Genomic DNA, 18,209 nt, shown 5'->3' on the forward strand with positions numbered 1-18,209 from the left:
CTGCACCGAGCCTCTGCTGCCAGACTGTGGCCATCAGTAGGACATCCACTGAAGGCTCCCGGACTGAGGGACAGGCTTGGCTGAGGGAACCCCATCCCCCAGTGCATAAATTTCGTGCACCGGGCCTCTAGTCAGTATATATAAAAGCCTAAGCAACCGGTCGACTGGTAGCTATGATGCGCACTGACCACCAGGGGGCAGACACTCAATGCAGGAGCTGCCGAGCTGCGGTGACTTGGCAGCTGCAGTTCTCAGGTGATGCCCTGGGAACCAGAGAGGAGGGAGCCAGATTCCGGGGTGCGTCACCCAAGAACTGCCCCCTGGACCCCTCAGGGGATGTCGGAGAGCCAGTTTTTGCCCAATCCCTGCAGGCCAGGCTGAGGGACCCCACCAGTGCATGAATTCTTGCACTGAGCCTCTAGTAACTTAATAAAACTGTTTAAAAAATTCATAAACACTATCTCACCTCTGACCAAAGCATAGCTTGCTTTCTATTTTAGCCACTTTTTCTATCCCTCTCAAATAAACTTTTCATATTGTTTCTTTAGAAGCACATGCTTATTTACATATTTGACACCTTTTAAAAATGAAGTAATAGAGACATTTCCACATGCAGTACTAGATGCCAATTTTCACAGAGCTCTAGCTCTGCCTTTCCTTATATCCCATGTTCTGTGATACTCATGCTTCACTTGCTCTTAAAACTGATCTGTGAAAAGGAGAGGATAGGTATGACTCATCATTTCTTAGGCTTTGCACATGGAGGCCAACTGTCCTGAGTAAACGGCCACCAGGTTGGCAGGTCCAGAGCTGCTCCTGAATTAATGGTCACTCCCCCTCCTCCAGCAGCAGGTTTGAGGTTTAGCACCTTTTGTCTCATGAAACTGAGAAAATAGACAGTCTACAACCTGTCACATGCCCTGTGCCCTGGGCATTCCTTCTCCCCTGGGAGCCTTTCATATGGCCTCCTCCCTCAAACCCACAGAGATCACTACCTTTACTCAGACCTTCATTTGTCCCATTTACCCCTTTCTCCAGAGTGGTTCAATGGTTTCTGGCTTTTCACTCCTCTTGTCCACCCTCCTAACTGACTCAGGAGTGGTGGTTGTGAAGTGGATATCTTGACCATCTGATACCCTCTGCCCCCCCCCGCCCCTGCCAAATATCATTGGCTTCCTTTTGCTCCTGAGAAAATCAAATCTTAGTGTAATTTGTAAAAGTCCTTTATGATCTGACAATCACGTGAAATCTTGCTAGCCCTCCTCTTTGATGTGGTAACCTACTTGCTGCTCTCTCTCTCTCATGCCTTTCAATATGTGCTCCCTAGTTCTTGTGAGTGGCAGAGGGGCAGAAATAAAACATGACAATCCACAAAGATATCCGGGTGGGGATGGGGAGTTGGTGTTCAAGGGGTATAAAGGTTCAGTCATGCAAGATGAAAAGTCCAAGTGATCTGCTGTTTATATTGACAGGACTGAATTGCACACTTTAAAATGTATTAAGAAGGTAGATCTCATGCATGTTTTACCACAATAAAAAATAGATATACACATATCAATATTTATATAGGTGCGGATATATCTTCACTGACCTCTCTTTACCTCATAAGCCCCTGCTCATCCTCTGGAAATTCCTTTAGCACTACCTCTGCCGGGAGGACTTTCCTAACCACATCTTATCTGAACATCCCCTTCTGTGTTTCTAGAAGCGATGTGTGCACACACAACGCAGCATTATAATTTCTACTTTTTTTCCCAAACTCAGTTTATAGCAAAGTATTACTAGCCCACACAATGCCTTTTTTAACTGTCATTCATTAATTCATTCATTCATCCATTCATTCATTTCCTTGTCACCATGCTTTCCAGCCACTTTCTCTCCCCATAGATATCTGTTGTAATATGCTCTCTGGATCCATAAAAGTGTATGTATTCTTGATTTTAGAAAAGTCTTTATGAAAATAGTGTATGGTCATGTCTGTGTGTCTTTTTCATACCTGTCTGTCTCTGCCACTGAATCATAACTTACTTGATGGCTGGAAAGCAACCACTGTCAAATCTAACACCTTGCAAAGCGTCTGATATACAGTAAGCACTCAATATGTGTTTATTCAACCCATGTATTGAATAAATAAATTGGTGATGTAAAAGGCCTACATTTAAATTGAATTTCTAGTGACCCTTGGTGGACTTTTCAAGTTTCATATCTCTTGTCAATAGCCTAATGATAACTCACAAGAAGAGTTAAAATTGTAAAATATGAAGCCATTTGGATCTCAGCCTCTTTTGCTGCCCATTTCTCCATTCTTCACGGTGTGACTTCAGCACTCTCTCCCTACTGATGCTAGTTGGCATTATAAACCATCTTGTGAACAGTGGCTTAAATGTTGGGAAGATTTCTACTTATTTCTCACAATGTTTGATGATTAATAGCTGAAGTAATCAGCCCCAGAAAGAACTCGAGGTTCCCAACCAACCCGAGGCCAGTTTCCTCATTCTCATGACCCGCTAGAGGACTACAAAGGTTTTCCCCTGACTTTGAGCCATCACTTCGTTTTACAGTCCGCTTGCCTGTGGTTTAGAAACCGAGCATGTCAGCACTCCTTTTTACTGCCTCAGTGTAGCAGCAAATGTGTTTTGTTCTCTCCTTTCAAAAATAAGATTGTATTTTAAAATCACTCTCTCCCCTAGGGAACCACTCACTCCTAAGTCTCTGACAGGCCACGAGCACCTCAAAATTAAGAAAGATGTTCAGAAATGTGAGTTTGTAGAGAAAAGACTGGAAAACCACCCAGACATGTAACGACTCCGTTACGCGCCTGGCTTCTGTCAGGAGAAATGTGTGTGAATTTTCACGCTCATAATAGACATGTGCAGCTAACTGACTTTTATCATCTTGCCTCTGTCATATTGATCTATCAGTGAATCTATAATAGAAGATGGGAGCCTGGAACAGTAAAAAGTAATAACCATTGAGATGGATAGCCCAAGCAAAAGTGTAGTTTCATGGGGACACTTAGTGCAAAGAACTGTAGATTCATGTCAAGGGGGCATAAGTATCCCCTTCAAAGCCAACTGTTAAAAACACCTTGTGCACAGATGACCTGCCTTCAGAATATGATATGTTTCCGTATTGATTTTCAGAGTTTCAAAACAACAGGAAATGGCCAAGTGAAAGTTTCTTTGCAGAGCACTAAAAGTAATTCACCTTCCTTCTTTGATTTCAGCCTCAGATTTTGTTTTATGGTTCAAAGTACAAGTGCTTATTTTTAAAAATTCATTTCTAACTCATGGTAGAAAGCAGCACTGGAGACCGAGGCAGTATGGAGCAGGAAATGAGCCATGAAATGAAACAAAACAAACCCCCCAAATTGCATTAATGGAGTTCGTGGTAAGTGAAGCTTACCTTTTAAGTACAGGCCCATTGATGGGAGGGCAGGGTTTTCCCATAATCAGAGTATTCTGAAGGAGAGATTGAAGAGCCTCTAAAATGATCAATACTGTGGCTTTGGAGTCATCTGGTGTTGGCTTCCATATTTTGTATAACTCTTTGCATGAAAACATTAGCATATTAAAAATAGAAAGCTGGCTTTCTAGGACAAAGGAAAACCAGTACACTTTTCAGTACAAATTGGTACCATTTGCATGTTATTAATGTACTGCAAAAGCTAAACATAGTTAAATACTAAAACTTTAAAATTTCTAACTGGACCTCTTTTTTTTCAGAAATCATGCACTTTATATTCACACTAGAGGCCCAGTGCACAAGATTCCTCAGCCAGGTCTGTTCCCTCTCGCAGTCCGGGACCCCTTGGGAGTTGTCCACCTGCTGGCTTAGGCAGGATCAGGCCTCAGCTGGCAGTCAGACATTGCTCTCACAGTCCGGGGCTCTGGCAGTCCTGGACCCCTCGTTCCTTACCATCCACCTGCAGCGGAGGCGGGAGAGGCTCCCACCACCGCTTCTGCTCTTGCCAGCCATGAGCCCTGCTCAGGGCTTCTGGCTGAGCAGTGCTCCCCCTGTGGGAGCACACTAACCACCAGGGGGAAGCTCCTGCGTTTAGTGTCTGCCCCCTGGTGGTCAGTACGCATCATAGCGACCAGTCTTTCCTCTGTCCAGTCGATTTGCATATTGGCCTTTTATTATATAGGATTTGTTTGTTCTATGCAGTATAATGTGATGCAGGGAAACAAATTTCAGCTTATTCAATGCCAAAATTTGATAGTTTCCCGACTGTTTTCTTTATTTTTGGCCATAGGAAGTTGTGTTGGTCAGAATTCTAGCAATAAATAGATGGCACATGCAAAAGATGTGATTTAAGAGAGGTTTAATGAAGACATGAAGGGTGGGCAGGGTTTAGAGGAACCAATAAAAGAGGGTGAAGCAGGCATTCCTGAGCCTCCTATCATCATCAGGATTGAAATGACAAGAAAGGGGAATGTTAGGAAGTAGGGTGAGACCTGTATGGAAGGTTGTCCTGAATGAATAAACTGTGGCCATTAAGAGAGGAACCCAGACACTGCGGATCCATGAACCAATGGGAGTGAGAATCAAGTGAACAAGTACTCTATTTTTCCTTTGTTCCTGTCCTCTGGTTCCCTACTGGGGTCTACCACTGGCTGAGCCTCACTGAAAGCCAGAGGAAAAGAGACTTATTTCACAGTCCCTTCACATCAGCCTCCTGGGACATAGGAAAAGGAGACAAACCTGGAGAATGACCTGGAGGGGAATATAGAGTCATATTTTATTTTAGATATATGTTCTAGGCCATAGAATTGTCAATATAATTGGCAGTTCTTCAGCTGCATTAGACATGGAAAGTGCAGCTCCTATACCATTCCTTACAACCAAGTTAAGAGGGCTCTGTGGCTTCCGGAGTTATGAGTGCAAAATAATATCTATAAGCATGGGAGAAACCGTTAAGATCTTGAGGAATAAAAGTTAAACAAAATTAAACAAAGGAGTACAAAAGAGGAGTCCATTCACCTCTACCTTCTACTTCTTAGCAAATACAACATTATGGCAAGTAAAAATACTGTGATAACGTTCCCAGGAGCCATGGGAATGACTAACCTCTTTCTTACCTCCTCCAGTACCCCCATTAAAAATACTTTTAGCCCTAACCGATTTGGCTCAGTGGATAGAGCATCAACCTGTGGACTGAAAGGTCCCAGGTTTGATTCCTGTCAAGGGCATGTACCTTGGCTGCAGGCACATCCCCAGTAGGAGGTGTGTAGGAGGCACCTGATTGAGGTTTCTAACTCTCTATCCCTCCCCCTCTCCCTTCCTCACTGTAAAAAATCAATAAAATATATTTTTTAAAAATACTTTTAATTCAGACTATGGAAATATTCCCCTAGTTTACAAGACAAGCAACAGGAAACAGAATTTTGCTTTAAAAACATTTAATCATAAACCATATTTTATAAAAATGTATTGTAACCATTAAAAGAGAAATATCAGTGTCATATGTTTGCCAGAACAAGGTTAAAATGTATATGAACTCTAGGCTATTTTTTCTACATCACACTCTTATAAGGAGACCATTTATTATAAATATTTGAATCTGCTAGCGATTAGTTATGGGCTAGGTTATTTTTGTTTTGTGTATTTTTTTTCATTCTTAAATGTTTTCATTTTGCCTTCTGCAATCAAATGGCTGGGGTTGGAAGATTAGAAAAACAGTATCTCACTTCAAATACACAATGTTATCTATTTTCATTAAGAGAGTGACATTCTGGGCCAGAAAATTTACATTTTACACAGAATCCAGGTCTTATGTTTACACATATTGGTTGTGTTTTGAAAGAAAAAAATGTAATAGCTATTTCCCTATGTAGATAAATTATCTATTTATCCATTATCCGCCTATATAGGAATCTAAATTTATAAAAATTGAAGTGCAAAAATAGCCTATTTGCAGAATCCTCTCTACAAATTGCCATTCTCTGGAGAAATATTTATAGTTTTTAAGTCCATTAGGATGGTTGGTTCTCACTTCAGATCAAATGATAAGTATATGCTGCTCAAGTTTGCTTTGCTTTCATTCTTTGCTTGTACTCTATCTCATCAAAGACAACTTTTTAAAGCTTGGATATTTTACAAACAGCTTTTAATGGCTTGAATTGTTCTCTTTTTTTGTAAAGATAATAATAAGTAAAAATATAGCTAAAGGCTTCTCTCAAAGTATGTTGACATTTTGGTTCCATTAGAGCAGTATAATAATGTGTACCCACATGTGAGCTGTAAAAAAAAGCCCATCTCTAGAGTAGTAAATGTGAAGGACTCATTTCAATATATGACTACACACACACAAACACACAAACAGACACACACAAACACACACATATGTGCTGAGCTTGGAAGGGATTGTGATGAAAAAAGATTTGAAATCAGAAAATCTACATTCAGATCCTGAATCAGCCCCTTAAACCTCTCCTACCCCTTACTCCACCCACTATCTCTCTAGCCACGCCCCCAAATCCGGTGATCTCATCCATAATGTATGTTTATAATTCCCTGAATTCCCTTTATGATCATCTATCATTACTCATTTGCTCCCTAAATATTGTTGCCCTAACCTCACCTGTCATTTGATTTAATTAACATGGCCTTTCTTTCAAGACTCAGCTTAATTTCCACTAGTTCCAGGATCTCTTCCTGAACTCCTGTCATCGCCCTACATACCACAGTCCTTGTTCCATTGCCTTGTGATTTTCTGCTGCCCTGCCTGTCTTCTCCATTGGATCAAAACCCCTTGGAGAACAAGGGCATCACCTTATTTACCTTCGTATGTTCAACATCTTAATAACATGCAGCACATTGTAGAATTTCAATGAGCGTTCGGTGAATGACTGAATCCTGAGCTCACTCAGTTTAACTCTTTGGTTACTACCACTCCATAAATAAGTGAGGTAAAGTAAAACTCCAGTATTTCCCATAACATGGCAAAGTAAGAATTAGAAAAGGTGCAGCAGAAATTGAATGATAGGCTATCTGACTCCAAAGACCATGATTTTCCTCTTATGCCATTTTCCCCCTTCAGGAAATTTTCCAGGCCTCTGTTTCTCAAAGAAATGAGGTAAAGCAAACTATATACTCCACAGGGTTCATAAAAGAAAGGAGGGAAAATATGTCAGAACATAATATGGAACATAGTAACAGAAAAGTCTAGCACCTTTACTTTTAGGGAGCAATCTATAACACAGAGAATACGCAAATTCTAAGGGTTACCTCGCCAAGTCTCCTTCTCCCACTCCATGTTGAATATTTTCTTCAGAACCAGCCAAGCTCTACCTAGTCGTGTTAAATTAGTCTCTCTTAGCATGTGAAACAAGCTCAGTTGCACTCCTTGAGTTTCTAAATCCCAACATGGACAAGAAAATGGACAGTAGCAGTAGCATAATAAAGAGTATGAGGCTCAGGAAGGCTGCCCATTCTATTAGTCTGCAAAATACCATCAGCCTACAATTTAAAGACAGAAAGACACCGGGAGAGGAAAGTTCGATTACCCTCTAATTAGCCCTCATTAGTAGATTCAAAGCTGTTTGTATGTAACAATAGATACCTATTTGGGGGGTTTAGCTGTTGAAATGAATAGTCCAAGTGTATAGTAGCTACTTAGAAGAAAAACCAATTTGAGTACAAGTATGTACAAGTTCAGTGATGTTTTATGAGAAAAATAATGAGTTTACATAAGTTATTTTTGTTTGTTTGTCTGGGTTTTTTTTTACCAATTGAATAAGAAAAAAATTCAACAAACACATATTACTCATAACTGTCAATAGGTAATAAAATCCAAAGCAATCTAGAGAAATTAGCACAGCCAGCAGATTTTTACAAAAGCAATTTAGGAATCAATTTGTATTTTTTCAAAGCTCTGATGAAAGAAAGTACTTTTAAAACCCAAAATGCATTATTTCATATGAATAATGTCACACATAGTGACAATTTAATTTCTAAAAGCTCTGACTGGAGTCTGAACACAATTTTCAAACAAGGATACTTTGGGAGTTTGCCATCATCCCAGAGAACATCCTCTTCTCTTCTTCTTCCCCAAGCCTTGGGTCTGTAACTTAGAGAAACAAAATGGAATTTCTAAGGGCAGAGTGCTTGGATTAATACAAGATCATCGGGTGGGTCTCTGAAATGAGAAGGAATCAAATGAAGTTGAGGGGTTAGCAATGAGGGTCGGGAGCTGTGTGCTTCCATTTTCACTCTGTAGCTATCAGTAGTTTTCACCTGATTCTCAGTCATTTTCGATCTCTTATAACCAAATTCCCAGCCAACTCAGACAGAATAGGTTGGCCTTGAATATCACTTTCTTACTAAATTCTTTCTTTGTGAACCGACATTTTGTGGTTGAACAGATGAATCCCAGATGTGAAAAGAATAGTTCGCATTCACAGAGAATGAAGTCCTGGCTCATTAAAAGAAAGATACAGTTCCTTCCTGACTCAGAATGCCAAGATAGTGTTTTCTAGAATTGAGAGGGAATTTAGAACTTTAAGAAAAGCCATAGGAAACTTCCTGGGTCATCTGAAAAGTCATAACAAGAGAATACAATTTAATATCCTTCCCAGTTTTAAACCCTCCTCTTAGTCATCTCCCGCATCATCTGTTTCGAGATTTAGTTAGACCTCCTGTTGGCCTCACAAAGGCTGGCACAGAAAAAGCAGTATTGGAAACTCGACATCTTCTAGGAGTGTTGGACTAAGAGAGATTAAGGATTAGGCGGAACACAAAATGGGTGCACACTTAACCTTCTCAGGACTTGGTTACGGTCCTCAGGGGGAGGAGATTAACCCAGAAGTTACTTGAGGAACAAAAGTGCCACCATATGCTGCAGCCATCATCAATTTTGTAATGGCTGAGAATGGTCTGGGCTTGTTTCTCCAATTATAAACAACTCCTTCCCAGCGCAGGAAATCTCAAGAGCTTGCTAGCTGCTCTATTGCCACTTACAGCTGGTCTTGCTCAGAGCATCCCTGACCTGCTGACTTCTCACTTACTGGCTAAAAGAACACCCTCAATGGAGTGTCTTAAGAGAAAAACTTAACAGAAACCAACATTTTATCATTTCTTGATAAAATCCAATGATTTAAAAATGAGAAAACAGTTGGCTAAGAAGGCCTAATCAACTGGGGGTCGAACGACCCTTTCACGGGGGTCGCCTAAGACCATCCTGCATATCAGATATTTACATTACGATTCATAACAGTAGCAACATTACAGTTATGAAGTAGCAACAAAAATAATTTTATGGTTGGGTCACAACATGAGGAACTGTATTTAAAGGGCCAGAAGGTTGAGAACCACTGAAAGGAATCATCACAAAAACATGTTTTTAACTGACCAACAAGCTTCACTTTGATCCCCCAATTTTCTGGAATGCAGATTTTTTCATAAAATAGCCACACCGCCCAATGAGGGTAAACAGTAAACTTTCCAACATCACAGCATGCTCTGAGATGAAGATGTGTGAGAGAAGGAAGTTACATGCCAGGCTTTTACCCGGACTGGATGTAACACAGATTCCCAAATAAAGGTCTGGTGAATGACTAATTCTTTTCTCTGTGATTAAAAGCAGTTACCTTAAAATATTTTATAACATTCATAACTGTTTTTCTCTATATGCTCAAGTCCCATTGCCTCATTTATATTTTATTTATATATTTAGAGGACTTCCATTGGGAGAGGGTTACCAGATAGGTATGAGCTATGACCAAAGTCATAACATCCAAATAGATGTTAATTCTACTGACAGTATGAAAACATCAGGACATTCATAACTCTAATTATTGAATAAGAATAATGTCCAACAACAAAGAGGAAGGGCTGAATGAGGTTAGAGATTTGATAAAAAGCGAACAAACCCACAGATGTGTCTATTACTGCATCGGTTTTTAATGTTTCGGGTGAATACATTTCGGTTTCTGAATTAAGCAGATAACGACTTGTTTTAATATTTCATTCCATTCATGTAGGCCTAGTCACCAGTTATTTTTCCTACTGTAGAATCTACTGGATTGCTATGAAAGAAAAATCTGATGCTTGAAACAATAATAACAGAAACCAACATTTTATGCTTTGTTCTGTTACAGGCCTCATCAAGCCCCAGGAACAGGTGCTTTAAATTAGGCTGCCGGAGGCCAGCAGGACCTGGCCTTATTGTACTTTGGTAAATAACAGTCACTGTTGTCATCGGAGTTTTCCACGCTTCCAGAAAATGTCACTAGCCACATGTCAGCAGGGTTCTTTGTCTAATTTCTACAGCGAAGGTGGCAAGAAGGTTATTAGAAGTAATAGCAAATTTAAAGTTTTATTAGCAGTAAACTGCAAAAGCTAATGGTGATGCCAACACTAGATAAAATCATTGTCACAGTTAATTCTGAACTCTTTATTTCAAGCTTAATAATAGGAAACTCAATGGAAAGGATATTACACGCCCCATATCACTCATGAGTGCCGCAGGCCTGAGTAACTTGTTATTTTGCTCATGAGTGAAATAAAATGCAGATTATACTGGCTGCTATCAGGGGCATTGTTTTAATTGAGGGTGTATGCATGGTGATGAGGGGGGCTCTGAGTGGGTTTTCATTTTTTATAAATGTTATAAGATTGCTCTGCTCATTTGTAACTGCGACTTGGCACACCACCTTTCTATTATTATTATTATTATTAGTTGTGTTTTTAAAATTATCTCGTTTCAGCTCCAGAAAAATGAAAGCATGATAGACAGAAGGGGAAGATAGCATTTGGGGGTTCGCATCAGCATTTCTACAAAAGTGCTTCTCCAGCATTCTAGCGCCTTTGTCTCCAGCCCCTCCATCTACAGAGGCAAACAATGGAATATTTGTGTTGCTCTGCTTGTCTCATTCCAACCCTGTATGCCAGCACAGAAAAAGCCCTTCCACTCTGGCATACACGCCCAGGCCAGGAATAAATAATGCAAGATGCACTGCTCTATGTTGTACATTTACAAGGAAAATAGGTGTTTCCAAGAATCAACATCGCATAGGATTTTGTGTTTTGTTTGTTTTAATATGTTGCTCTTTTCTTTCAAACAAGTGGAAGCAATTTCTGATCCTGGGCCACAAATCATCCAAATGTGCAGCCTTGTGAGCCACGTGCATTCCTGCTTTAAGGGGCGCTTCACACTGACTTGGTGGACACTGTCAGTGACTATGCAGGTCTAACTTCAGGCTGCAGTGTGTGCGGACAGCTCTACTTTTAAGCAGGTCCTATTCCCTTTTATGGGAGTTGAACTTCGAAGACGTCCACAGCCACAATCTTTGTGCTTCGCTAAGTTTCAATACTCTTTTGGAAATGTTTGTGTGAGGATACACGGTCTGGACAGAGCTGCCCATCCTTCGATTTCTGAGCAACTATCACTCCATGGCAATTTTGACTTTATCCTGGAATGGAGAATTAAAATGATTACGACTGTAGCCAGCCTTCCTCACAAACTGAAGGACGAAGATTAGGACAGGGAAAAGCAGTCAAATCTCTGCCTTAAGTCTGTAAAACATACAAAAGCTGAATTCAAGACGCGAGCAGTTGTGAATGACTTACTTGTTAGCAGGTGAAATTAGCCCCCAAATTGCAATCGTGATTGGCTCAGTAAAGCTGTTAAACTAGTGGGGAGATGAGTTTCATTTTCAATAATTTCCTCACGGCTGTTTCTCTGCATCATATTTCAGTTTGCAAGCTCTGTCCTTTAAATGGCATTTCCTTTTTGCCAAAGCACCAAGCTGTGAATTTATTGAGAAATGTTTGTACTCACAATAAGATGATGCCATTATGAATAAGTCCTATTAGTATCAGGAAAAATGAAACACTATATTCCTAAATTGTAAACAAACAGTCTAAAATCCCAGAGATTGTTAATACCAGAAATGCAAAGTGCAGGTCCAAGAGGATTTATAAATATGCACAACTTCAGGAGATCCACATGGACGATCATGCACACTGTGCTCATCGCCATTTATTTCCTATTCACACACACCCTTCTTATGTTTGGCAATGAATATGGCATTGTGACACTGAAAATCCTTTTATTATTAAAAAAGAAAAGATGTCAGTCAGTTAAATATGATATTTGGACATCATCTCCTTTTTTGCAGCCACAAATTTAAGAGAAACATCCGTTCCCCTCAAAGATACTTTTAATGAATTGTCACACCTAATTTTGCATGGATGCCATGATGTCTGGCTTGCTTCAATTTGGAGTCCCTTGGGACCTATAGAGATTTCTAAGGGTTGTGAGAAATTGTCTCATACTGTGGATTATAGATTTGAGTTCTGTGATAGTCAGCTATCTGATTATCATAGACCAGATTCGGCTCTGGAAGTTCTTTCACTACTTGGTTATTTTTGATGATTTATTAACACATTGAATTCTGCTGATAATCACATGTTAACATAAATAGCAAACATTAAATGTAATTGATATTTTTAAAATAAAATTTGTGACTTTTTTCACGATTGTTTAAACATTATGCTTTAAGTTCTTTAAAAACTTTATCTAAGTAGAAGTCTTATTCTTGAAGACACTTTTGGAATATTAACTGTACACAATTTGCTTCAGAGCCAAGTCCACATGGAGCCCTCACTGTGCCACAGGCTCAGTTAGCTATTGAGTGTGTAATATGCATACTTCCTTAGTGTGTGCATAGTCATAATTTTTCTATAAGACCATCATTTCACTATAGAGAAACAGCAGTGACCAACACTGACCTGTCCCCGGGGAGTTGACATTGCAGCAGGGCCATACAATACAACACGTCAACACGTAGTATGTTGGTTGATGATAAGTGTTATGAAGCAAAGCAAAGTAGAAAAGAGGGACTGGTCGGTGAGCATGTGAGAAAGCTGAAGGAGTAAGAAAGCAAGCTATGCAGCTGGTTGTTGGGAGAGAATGTTCTAGGCAGAGAGAAAAGCCAATGCAAAAAGTCCAGACAGGAGCCACCTTGGAGTGTTTGAAGAACAGTGGAGAGGTCAATGTGGCTGAGGCAGAATCAGAAAGGAAGGGAGAGCTGCAGTTGATGAGGTCAGATATATGGTGATAGTAGGGGTGATAATAGCATGTATGTGTGGAGGGTAAAAGAGGCGGGGGTCCATTGAATGGCTTTTACCCTGATTTATATGGGGAGCTGCCAAATGATTTTAAGTAGGAAAGTGACATGATCTCCATAATGACTCAGAAAGGTTCACCCAAGCTACTTGAGAGTAGACTATTGGGAGTAAGAATGGGAGTTAAGACACTAGTTAAAAAGCTTTAGAAATAATCCAGGTAAGAGATAATGCAGGGTGTATCATTCCTAGAAGTAGAATGAAGAAGTCTGATTCTGAGTAGATTTAGAAGTTTGAGCATTTGTTGATAAACTGGATTTAAAATAATGTGAGATGCCGAAACCAGTTTGGCTCAGTGGATAGAGCATCAGCCTGCGGACTGAAAGGTCCCAGGTTCAATTCCGGTCAAGGGCATGTACCTGGGTTGCAGGCACATCCGCAGTAGGAGATGTGCAGGAGGCAGCTGATCAATGTTTCTCTCTCATCGATGTTTCTAACTCTCTATCTCTCTCCCTTCCTCTCTGTAAAAAAATCAATAAAATATATTAAAAAAAAAATAAAGGGCCAGAAGGTTGAGAACCACTGGACTGAATTTTAAAAAATAAATAAATAAATAAAAATAAAATAAAATAATGTGAGAGAACGTCAAAGATGATTCCAAGTTTTTAACCAGAGCAAATGAAAGGAGAGAGTTGCCATTTACTAAATGGAGAAAAAAATGGGAGAAGTAGGTTTTGATGGGGGCAGATGGGGCAGGAGTTTGGACATTAGGCACCTAAGAGTAGGGGTTGAGCAAGCAATTGTATATAGGAGTCTGTGGTCAGGCAGGTACTCACTAGAGATACCTTAAGCCTTGCAACTCTGAGGTCATGAATGCAGACAGAGAAGTCCAAAGACTGAGTTCTTGGGCACTAACCAATTAGAGTTTAAGGAGATAAGGAGAATCCAACAAATGGGACTGAGAAGTTGTCAGTTAGGAAGAAAATAATTCAGGAGAGTGAAGTGTCTACAAGAAGAAGAAAAAGAAAGGTGATGATTAAAGACATGCATTTATTTCTTTTTAAAAAATCATTCACTTATTCCCCTAAATGTGGCATTTTAACATATCAGTGAATATAGTTAAATGTATGTAAACAAAAAATATACTTTGGAAAATAAAACATCTGAGTTGTATAATCACTAATTAAAACATTCAAAAACTTATAGTGAAATCTCTTTAGAATAGTGTCATGAGCATTCAAAAGTTTGTCCCAATTTTGTTAAGATTCCAAAACTCTATTTTCAAATTCCTTTTATCTTTATTATTCCTGGCAAGTATTTGATTTTTCTTTGTTTTTGGTTTAGATTCCCTCATGCTGAAGGTCTCGTCTTTGGAATTCCTACTCCTGATATGGTTTATGGGAGCCTGGGCTTTGCAATATTTAGGCCACAAGAAACACTTTGTAATTTGGGCTTTATTACTGCCTATAATTTTATGCATCTATTTTGGAGTTGTATCAGTACCATTGTAACTCAAAATACCACCAAATTGGAGCCAATTTTATCTAAGAGAGCATTTATATTTAATCTGGTTTTGGTTTTACTGAGGACATTGATGTGAGTAGGAAGATAAAGTAGGAGGAAATAATTTGGCAACTTTCCTATTAGTTTAATTCCAGATTAAAATCAACTGCATAATTTAGAACCCAAGTTGAGCCTCTGAGCAGCCTTTCTTTAAGGTGCTTCTCCCACTACAGAAGTCCTCTGTTGAGCTTCCTCTCCAGGTCCGTAAGGGCATGTCTTCCACCAGCTTGAGTCACTACCTTATTCCAATGGTTGGTAGCAGACCTGAAATGGCAAGATAAGTGGACAAATGAGGAACATAGTACAACCGAGACTTGCAGAATCACTATGCCCAGTCAGTCCTTCTGTTATTAGATCCTCTGACCTTTGTGTTTCTCCTTTCCTCAACTACTTTTAATAGCCTCGCCCAAGACTCTAAGCTCCATGAAAGCTCAAGTCTTATATGCTATTATATCATCAGTGCCTGATACCACACCAGGCACACTCAAATACTTGGTAAAGGAAAGAAAGAGAAGCCCAAGCTACCTCCATGAAAAGCATCAGGTAAAATTTTGTGGAGAAGAGTGATAAGGTATAAATACTTCCCAAGTCACAATCATAACAATTTTTACAACCCTACAATTTATTTCCTGGCAAATAAATTAGTGAATGGATCTCCTATAGTCTATAAGCAGTAGATTTCACAGTACTCGGCAGAAGTGACATCATTAGATGGAAAGTGAACAGATATTTGAGTAGGCAAAGTGTGGAACAGGAAGTAGCTTCAGGAGAGATTATAAAGTCAGTTGCTCTAGAAAATGTCAAATCATTTACACATGTTCTGATAAGAGTCAACTTACTCACCTTTACCTTTTATCAATAATGGTGACTCACATCTTATTCATCGCCAGAGTGAAAAGAATAATATGAAACAAGATTCAACAAAGTAAGAACCTTCCTGATATTAATAATACATACTAGGGTCAAGGTCCCCTCAAGTTTTATAGGATCTTTTCAAGAAAGTGCATCCTAAAGGTTTTGGCCCTCTAAGTGTTCAGGATGTCAGTTTTCCTTGCAGTAAAAAATTTCAGGCTAACAGATGACAGAGCTCCTGAGGCTCAAGGGAGACACAATAAGAAAAAGAGGCAAATGGTGTAATGTGACCTATACGTAGGTATGAGAATCCCATTTCCTGAAGGCTCTCAGCTCTCAGTGCCTTTCCATTGCTGTCCATGTAGCCAAAGTCCATAATAGGCTGTATCTATGGGTTCTGTACTAGATAGAGGGGGAGCTGGAAGAGAATGAGAGAATTAAGAAGTGAAGTGTAGATCAATTAGATGGATAGGTGATAGATGATGATAAATGATAGATAGATGATAGATGATAGATAGATAGATAGGTAGATAGATAGATAGATAGATAGATGATAAATAGATAAGCAGGCTAATTTCTTCCAGACATTATATTATCTTGAATTCTTCCTAAGACCATGGGATGTCAGCATTATTATCCCCAGTTATAAATGAGAGCCCAGAGATTCTAAATATGCTGACATTATACACTAAAAGCCTCTATTCCATCTGGCCCAATTGCCTCTATAAAATTACTTCCTATTATGTGCTTCCTCATTCATTCTGCTCCAGCTACACTGGCCACCCTGCTGTTCCTCAAATGTGTCAGGCAAACTTCCACAGGGTCTTTGCACTTATAGTTCCACTGCCTTTAATGTTCTGCCATTGAAATCCACATGGCTATTCCTTTTTCTTATGTATCTCTTCAAGTGTCATCAATTCCTCTCTTCTTGATACTCCTATACCCCATTCCCTGCTACACTTTCCTTTAAAAGTCTTTTAAACATCATTTCCAATCACCTCTCTCCCCCAGAAAAAAAAAGAGCTCAAGACTGGAACTTGCATGTAGATAACTTATTTTGAGAAGTTAAGCAAGAATCAGAAGTGGGAAAATGAGAAGAGTAACATGGGAAAGAAAGGAAAGCTAATATATACCAGTGCATTATCAACTTGGTGACTAGTGTGGGTAATTAAAGCTTAATATCATTAGAAATCCTCTGGAAAGCCTTGAAAATATAGTTCAGAATTGTCTACCTGAGTGATATATAGGCTCTTATGTGAGTGTGATGAAGTAGTCCCATAAGTGGTCCACACAAAATAGCCCTGGGACAAAAGTTGGGACTAGGTGTTAGCTGGTTCACCTGCAATCAGCTAGTTGCTGCATCCATGGATGTATTAAAAAGTTTGAGAAAATGCAAGGGACATAGAGGTTTCTGAAAGAACCCACCTCTTGCATCACTCAGACCTTTCGGACACTTCAAGGTAGTGGCCGGGAGCAAGTTCTACAATAGACTCACTATAGAAAAGTTAGTGGGAAAAGCTAGATAGAGTCCCTGTGGTTGCAGCTGGTCTCTGGGCAATAACTGACTTGACCATCTTTTCCCTCCACTCATCCCCATTCAATGTTTCCCCCATTCTTACCACTCCAGTTGGTTTACATTCATTTGGCTGGTGAGATGATCCAGATTTTCGCCCAGTGAAGTGCCTGGGTTCTAAGTATGACCTCCCACAGCAACATTATGTAGCAGCAATCAGAGCTGCTCATGGTTATCAGGTTCAATTATCCCCACCAACATAGTGAATTTCTTCTCTGCCGTTGGGGCCACTTACATAAAAAGCCCAGGATGACCAAGCAGTAGTCATAGTTTCAGGGTTGTATGAAGTGCCTTTCTGCTCCTGTGGTAATCAGGTTTCTGAATAGCAGAGCCTGGATTGTCGACATGGGAAGCACAAACTCCACACCTGAGTCACTCTGAGTGCAGGATAACAAAGGGCCATTCTACTTCTTGGTTCCTGGACCCATGTATTCTGGCTTTTGGGGTCACAGTACCCTACATTGATCATTAATTTGGTTTATATACACATCCAGTAGGACTACATTCCAATCCTCTAGGGCAGCGGTTCTCAACCTGTGGGTCGAGACCCCTTTGGGGGTCGAACGACCCTTTCACAGGGGTCATCTAAGACCATCGGAAAACACATATATAATTACATATTGTTTTTGTGATGAATCACTATGCTTTAATTATGTTCAATTTGTAACAATGAAAATACATCCTGCATATCAGATATTTACATTAAAATTCATAACAGTAGCAAAATTACAGTTATGAAGTAGCAACGAAAATAATTTTATGGTTGGGAGTCACCACAACATGAGGAACTGTATTAAAGGATCGTGTCATTAGGAAGGTTGAGAACCACTGCTCTAGAGTGTTGTCCCTGAATTTAGGCATTAGCTAAGCTTTCAATATGCCTTTCCATCATTCTCTGAGGCAGCCAGACTATTGAAGGGTAAAATCTGTGCCTTTTCACCACTGTACTTCCAGAACATAAATTAGTAACTGGCTCATATCAGGCATGTAATATATATCTCTGAATAAATGAATGAATGAATGAATAAATGAATGAATCAATCTCTGGGAACATTCAAAATCACAAAACAAAGAGATTGAAATAATTACAAAACAAAGAGATTGAAATAATTATAAACTGGTGCTTCATGTGATGAAACTATGAGGAATG

The sequence above is a fragment of the Myotis lucifugus genome, unplaced genomic scaffold (genome assembly GCF_000147115.1).
Source record: "Myotis lucifugus unplaced genomic scaffold, Myoluc2.0 scaffold_25, whole genome shotgun sequence".
NCBI classification, from domain to species: Eukaryota; Metazoa; Chordata; class Mammalia; order Chiroptera; family Vespertilionidae; genus Myotis; species Myotis lucifugus.